General features: G+C 59.8%; 1 long non-coding RNA gene and 1 pseudogene across 2 annotated transcripts; both read left to right on the top strand.

The window, feature by feature from the left end:
* The first annotated feature begins 609 nt into the window (after window positions 1-609).
* Window positions 610-5504, top strand: LOC117082403. The gene is made up of 3 exons (XR_004436599.1): window positions 610-1283; window positions 3492-3694; window positions 3917-5504. It is a non-coding gene; the product is annotated as an uncharacterized LOC117082403 (long non-coding RNA).
* LOC117082402 lies at window positions 1282-2075 on the top strand (annotated as a pseudogene). The gene has a single exon (XR_004436598.1). The product of XR_004436598.1 is annotated as an uncharacterized LOC117082402 (transcript).
* Window positions 5505-6527: the final 1023 nt, after the last annotated feature.

Raw genomic sequence — 6527 nt, forward strand, 5'->3', positions numbered from 1 at the left:
GCCCTGGGTCCTGCGCGCGGAGACCTCAGAGCCGAAGAGAGAAGTCCCCGCGACAGAAACGCTGCGGATGCCGGATCCTGAAAATGCTCACTTCTGAGGCTAAGAATTATTTTAAAGCCTAAAAGAAAAGACTGGTGAGGAGGCCTTCCGGTGCGGGGGCGCCTCTCCGCTAATTTTGGATGGGGAAATGGGGATTATTCGTTTAAATTCAGTTGCCAGCACCAAGTCGGAGTGGCCGGGGATGGAGAACAGCAACCCCCACCTTTAGAAAAATAAAAAATCTCCGAAGGCCCTTCTTGGTCTGGGTGGTTTGAGGCTGGCAGAGAGGGGTGGGGGGCCTGGGGCTGGATGCCCCGGGTAATGGAGCCAGCCGGTAGGGGGTATTTAACATTTAATTCCCAGCCGGTCCGCCCCTGTTCCCGGACTGACAGTGGGTAATTGGGAGAGAGGACGTTGCTCTTTTGATGGCCCGCGCCGGCCAGTCTCGCCGACGCCACACTGGGTTTGACGTCACGGGCCCAGCCCCGGAGCCCGGAGCATAGGGCAGCGGGGGAGGGAAAAGGATGGGAGGGGGATACCTAGGAGGGAGGGCCGAGGTCGGCCCCGGGACCCACGGGGAAGGAAGGGGGAAGGGAGCGAGGTTGGAGAGGCTGCGGCGCGTGGCCTGAGGCGGAGAGCCGGGCTGCGGGGGTCCGGGCCAGGCCAGGCGCCGGCGTGACCCGCCTCGCCAGCAAGAGCAGGCCGGGCTTCCTCCTCCCTTGGCGGGCGGGGGAGGGGAAGGGGGCTCCTGGCCGGGGGGAAGGGGGATAAGGTGGTCCTGATTCTCCCTGTGCCACAGCCACAAAGCCGATCCTGGCCTCCTGCGTAGGAGCCGCTGAGCGCCTTCCCGCAGACCTGACGCGACCCCTCCCCAGGTACCTGGGCCTCGGCCTGGTCTAGCGAGTCCCCTTCCTCCCAAGGAGCAGCCAGAGGAGCTCGGGTGGAGGAAAGCGAGGAGGCGACCCGAAGGATGCCGCCGCTGCAGGGCCCAGGGCTTCTGTAGGGCACAAGGCCTCCCTCACCAGGGTAAGGGGCTGGCGATCAACCTGGACGCTTAGGACCCTGGGAGCAAGCATCCCGCAACCGAGCAGGCGACGGCGCGGCCACCGCCTGGAGAGGAGCCGGGGCCCGGGGCGGCGTGCGGGGCGGTGGCAGCCGGCTTGGCCTATCTGAAACCCCAGGCCTGGAAGCGGCTGCTTTAGGCGTCAAGTTGAGCTGGGTATGTGTGTCCTCTTGGGGAAAAGGTGAGAAATGGAGCCGGAGTTTCTCCGCTCGGTAGGGGTTAAGCTGGGACCCACACACACCCCCAAACACATGCCCACGTGCAAGTCCCTCCCACCCGCCCTCCCAGGGGCGAAGAGACCCTGTCCCGGTGGAAGTGGGGAAACCCAGTCGGGTACAGAAAGCAGAGGCCATGGCGCAGAGAGGAGTCGCGGCTTTCCGGGGCTCAGCCCTAGGGCTACGGACCCAGGCTGCGGAGATGCTCGCGCCACCCACCCGAGCCAGGCAACCGATGCTTCCAGGCGAGCTCCGCGGGGCCGAGGTGCCGGGAGAACCGGCCCCGGGCGCCCGCGCGCTGCCCGACCTGGGTAACCGGCAAAGTGGAGCCCCGGGGTCGAAGTCCTAAAGTTACTAATCCCGCGCAGGGGGAGAGAGCGTGCCTCGGGCCGCCCGGGGCGGTCATTTGAGGGTGTTTACTTAAAGACTTTGCAAGCACAGCGCGCGCGAAATCGTCGGATTTCCAGCAAGGCAGCAAATATTTGCAGGCAGGAGAAAGAAGCGGAGCCGAGCCGCGCCGCCGAGTCCCTCCCCCCTGAGCCCCGGCGCCGGCCTGGGCGGACCCGGCCTCGCAGTTAAAGACAGAAAAGAAACCGGGAATCTGCGAGGCTGGGGGGCGGGGAGCGACACCAAAGGCCAGAAACTGCAGCACGGCCCGAGGCCCTGACGAGCCGGGCCTGGGGGAGGAGAAGTCCTTCCCATTCCAGCTCGATCAATCTTGCTGGGCTGCGATCGGTCAATAAAAACAGTGTGAAGCGGCCGCTGTCGCTGTGAGTCTGGGGAGGAAGTGGAGGCCAAAGGTGTCGAGGCCGGCGCCAGCGCCCAGCACCAGCCAGGTCCGCGGCCTCGCGGTCTACACGCCGCAGGCCGGGGGACAGAGCTTTGCCGGGAGCAGAGCACGGCCTGGCGGGGCCTTTAATTGGGTGTCTCCATTTTAATAGAGGCCATTGTTCGAGCAATTAGCCGAAGACAATAACCGCCTAGAGGCGTTTAATTCGATTCCCTGCGCCCGCCGCAGTCCGCGCCGGGGCGCTCTGGAAGAGTGGCCGAGGCTGCGCGGAAGGGAGGGTCCGCTTGGGGAGGCGCCGGCTCCTTTCCTTGCTCGCTTTGCCTTCAGTGTGGGAATTGGAAAGGGCGACTGGGGCAAGATGAAAGCGGGGCGAGGGCGACCTGAGCCAGGCCAGGGCGGGAAACTTGTCCTCGGCCTCGCTGACCCACGCCGGGAGCCCCCGGGCCCGCCGCGCCTTTCGCTGCGCGCGTCCGGCTGTGGCCGCCGCGCAGGTCCCCAGCGCCTGTTCAAAGGAGAGAAGCCGGAGGACGGGGTCGTGAAAACTGGCCTCCTTTCTCCTTAGCCCCGGGTCCCCATTTCGGTCACCCGAACCATGTCCAAATTTCCTTCCCTATGGTGGGAGGAGGGGCAAAGGAGAGATCCCGGATAGTGGCGCGCGCACACCTCCCTCTCCAACCCAGCCAGTCTCACTGCCCCCTCCTCCGCCTCGGCCCCTGGATTAGGTTACCCTGGCCGAGCGAGGGCTTTTACTGGATAGGACTATAGCACAGGTAAAGCTGTATAAACAGCTCGCTGGCTGCCGGGCGGGAGGGTTATGCCGGGGACACGGCTCCAGGCGCCACCGCTAGCCCCGGCTGCGCGGGCCACACCGCGGGGAGCTCGCTGCGGCACGGCGCCCCGGACCGCTCAGGTTAAATACATATTATCTCTGCATCTGCCACTCGGGCCCCCTTTTTCTTTCCCTGGCGAGCTGAAATGCGGAGAGCGCGGAGCAAGATCTAAACGGGAGGAGAAAGCAGCCAGGCAGTGGGTAATGCTGGTTGAGGATCCCGGCCCAGCAAGGCTGGCTCTTCTCAAACAAAACCCAGCGAGCAGGGAACTTGGGGGAAAGCAGAGAAAGAGGGACCTAAAACTCACTGGCAAAGGGAAGATGATGGAGGCGGGTGCGTCCAAGGGGCAACTCTCCCCGCGGCTCCCACGCCCACGCGCCCCGGGCCGGGAGTCTACCTTCCCTGTGAAATGAGCCATCGTTTTGGGGGTGGTATGTGATTTGATTTGCCCTTTTTTCTTTTCCTTCATTTCTTTTTTCTTTTTTCTTTCTTTTTTTGTTTTTTCCTGTTTGTTTGTTTTGCTTATTCATCTACCACCGTTTAAAACTCGGAAGGAAACCCGCCCAGGCCAGGAGGAGCCGCGAGTGGTGGGGAGAGTCAAAAAAAGAGGAGATGGCGCTGGGAGATTACCCCCGCCCCCGCACTCCGCCCCTAGCCCGGCCCCGGCCTCCACTTCGAGGGATCCTGAGCCTCCCACAGCCACTACCACCTTTTCCCCGGTTGAGAAAACCCCTGATTGTAGCGAGATAAAAATTGGGTAGGTAGGGGTGCAGCGGAAAGGGGGAGACGGGAAGGGAGAAGGCAGGGGATTTCTGCTTTCGGGTTTAACAATGCACACGTGAGGCGGGTGGCAGTTGGGGGGAGCCCTGGGTTGGGTGAGAGAGAAAGAACTCGCCTTGAGGATGAGTGGAAAGGAATTGGAGTCACCCTGGAGGAAAAGTGCCCTTTTCAGCTCTCTCCCTCCCTCCTGGCCTGGCAGGTGGGGGAACAGGTGGATGCCGCCGGAGAAAAAGAAGGGATGTAGGCAGCCCAGCTCGCGGCCCTGGGTCTCCAGGGGTAAGCCGGGACCGCTTACCCTGCCCTCAGCGGCATCAGTGACTCTTAGGAGCTTGCTACTTCTAGACCCGGCCTCTCCTCCCTCCCAGGGCACCCCTCAGCCTCACCGCTATAGCACCCAGGACTCCAGCCCCTGCACCTAGGAAAGGCTTCAGCCTGGCAGAAATTCACCCATTTCAAGGCTTGGCCCACCAGGCCTTAGCATTGCCGGGTGAGGTGGGGTGCACGCGGTGCTCAGGACAGCCAGTGGAGTCACCTGCTCCACTCCCCCTGCCTGGACACCCACTTCCTCACAGCTACCCAGCTCCTGAGGACCCTGGCCAACTACAGCCCCAAGCCCCCAGCGCTGGCCTCAACCGAGTCTCCTCCGTCTGCTTCAGTTTGGCCTTTTTGGAGGAGAAGGAGGGCTTTATCTGGGGACTATTGTGTTTTGACTCCTTTATATTAGCCAAGGAACTGGAGTGTGATTGTAGCGGGACGATCTGGCAGGCGGAGTGTTCACAGCAGGGGTAGGAAAAGAGGGGAGGGGGACTCCGTTCAGATCCTGGAGACAGTAGAGGCGCACTTTTAAAAGCACAAGCCGTTCGTGTCTTCCTTTGGACGTGCTAGAGAACCCCTGGTAAAAAATCCATGTTTGTGCCTGGCTCAGAGATGCAAAGGAGGAGGTTTGGCGTGCGCACCTTTCTCCCGGCCTCCTTTGGTCCCGGGCTGCCCCCTACCCACAGCCTCTCCCTCCCGGCAGCTCAGCTGTAGGCTGCCTTCCACCTCGCGGACCCCAAGCAATTTGTTATATAAAACAAAACAGCAACCAGACGCATGTGCCTGTTCTTCACTAGCGCCAGCAGTCCAGCAGCGACGGACACCCGGCGGACATCAGCCGGGACGCCTCAGGCAGCTGCTTCTTGCTCGCTGCCGCACCCACCTCTGCACCCCAGCTCCGGTCAGCCCAGCAGCCAAAGCAAAAAGGAGATTCCTCAGTTTGCTCCCTTGGAGGCTGCAAAGCCTCTCTGGTTATTCCAACCATTAAGGAAAAAAGAGGTGATGGGAAAGATTTGGTCTGCACACAAAGACATACCAGGAGAAGAATGCACATTTATGTGTAAAAAAGCCCAGGCACCAAGAATGAGACATTACTTCAGTACAGCCTAGAAATGGTTAAATATAACTGAATGCTAGAGGACAGAAGTGGTTTTGGGATCTGCCCCCACACACCTTATCAGGATCCCTAATTCCCCGACATCTCCTATGGTTCCAGGACACAAACTGCTTTAACCTCCAGAAGAGGGGTTCTCAGCCACGTGGCTCCCACCTACCTGCTGGTTCCCCAGGCACTCTGTGTCCCGAGGCAGCTGGAAACCCTAACAGAAAACCCCCACCGAAGAATGCTCAGGAGTTCCCACTCCCATCCCTTCTCTGCACCCCTGACTGTCCCCACCTCATTTATCTTTTGCAAGAAGGCAGGTTGCAAATGTCAAATAAAGAAAAATGCAGCTTGCCAGGTCTCCTTGCTTTTGATAAGGACAGAAAAGCCCCAGTGCTGGGGCTGGCAGAGACCTCTTGTGCAGAGTGGAGGATGGGCCGGTGGATTGCAGCCACTCCGCATTTTCTAAGCCCTGCGGCTTCTTGGGCCAGGGACTTCGGGCTTTAGGAGGCAGCTGGCTGAAAGGTGCAAGCAGAGACTCCTGCTTGATCCCACCGAGAGACTCCATAATCAGACCCCCCATGCGACCAGACACCCAATGGGGTCTTGGTCCGAACTGACACCACACCCCGACTGGGTTCAAATGGGTAGAAAACAATTCCATTCTTTTGAATGGCACAAATAGGTCATGGTAAGCCACACACACACACACACAAACTACTAGCTATGTGGGCCCCCAAGCATCTCATTTACAGATGCCTGGATGGACTCAACATGACTGGCTAGTCCCCAGCCCACCCATGGTCACTACCACTACCTTCCCTGCAGCAGCCGGTAAGCAGAGGAGACTTCGGAAATGCTGCTTCATCACGTATCCCTTTAAAGTTCTTAATGTCCCATCTGCGACCCCAGCATCCTGGTGAGCATGGACAATAGGGAGGAGAGAAGGACCAGGAAATATGGGAACCAAGCCGAGGGAGATGCTGCGCCACTGGACTCCCTTTCCTCCCTGCCCTTGCCAGAGAATCACCCATGTCACTTTCCTCAGGCACCCTGTCGGTATCCCAGAGAAAGAAAAGGCGTGTATAATAGCAGCTGTCCTGCCCAGACTCACTTCACTTCCTTGACATTTTAACATTATCTGTCTTCAGGGGACAACTGCCTTTGAGTGACTTTTTGGAGAGGTCTGTTGGTCTGATGTCCGAGAAGTTAAGTCCAAATCTTTTCCTCTCTGCCCCTTCCACTTTGGATGTCCCTGGGCAACTTCTGAGGAGGCTGCGGTTTTCTCACCCACCTCAGGGTGCTCCTGGAAGCAAAGAAGCCTCCCAACCCCTAGCTTTCCGGGGCTATGCCAGATGTTGACACATCTGGGTTCCAACTTTATCTTACAGCG

The sequence above is a fragment of the Trachypithecus francoisi genome, unplaced genomic scaffold (genome assembly GCF_009764315.1).
Source record: "Trachypithecus francoisi isolate TF-2019V2 unplaced genomic scaffold, Tfra_2.0 Lachesis_group9, whole genome shotgun sequence".
Classification (NCBI taxonomy): domain Eukaryota; kingdom Metazoa; phylum Chordata; class Mammalia; order Primates; family Cercopithecidae; genus Trachypithecus; species Trachypithecus francoisi.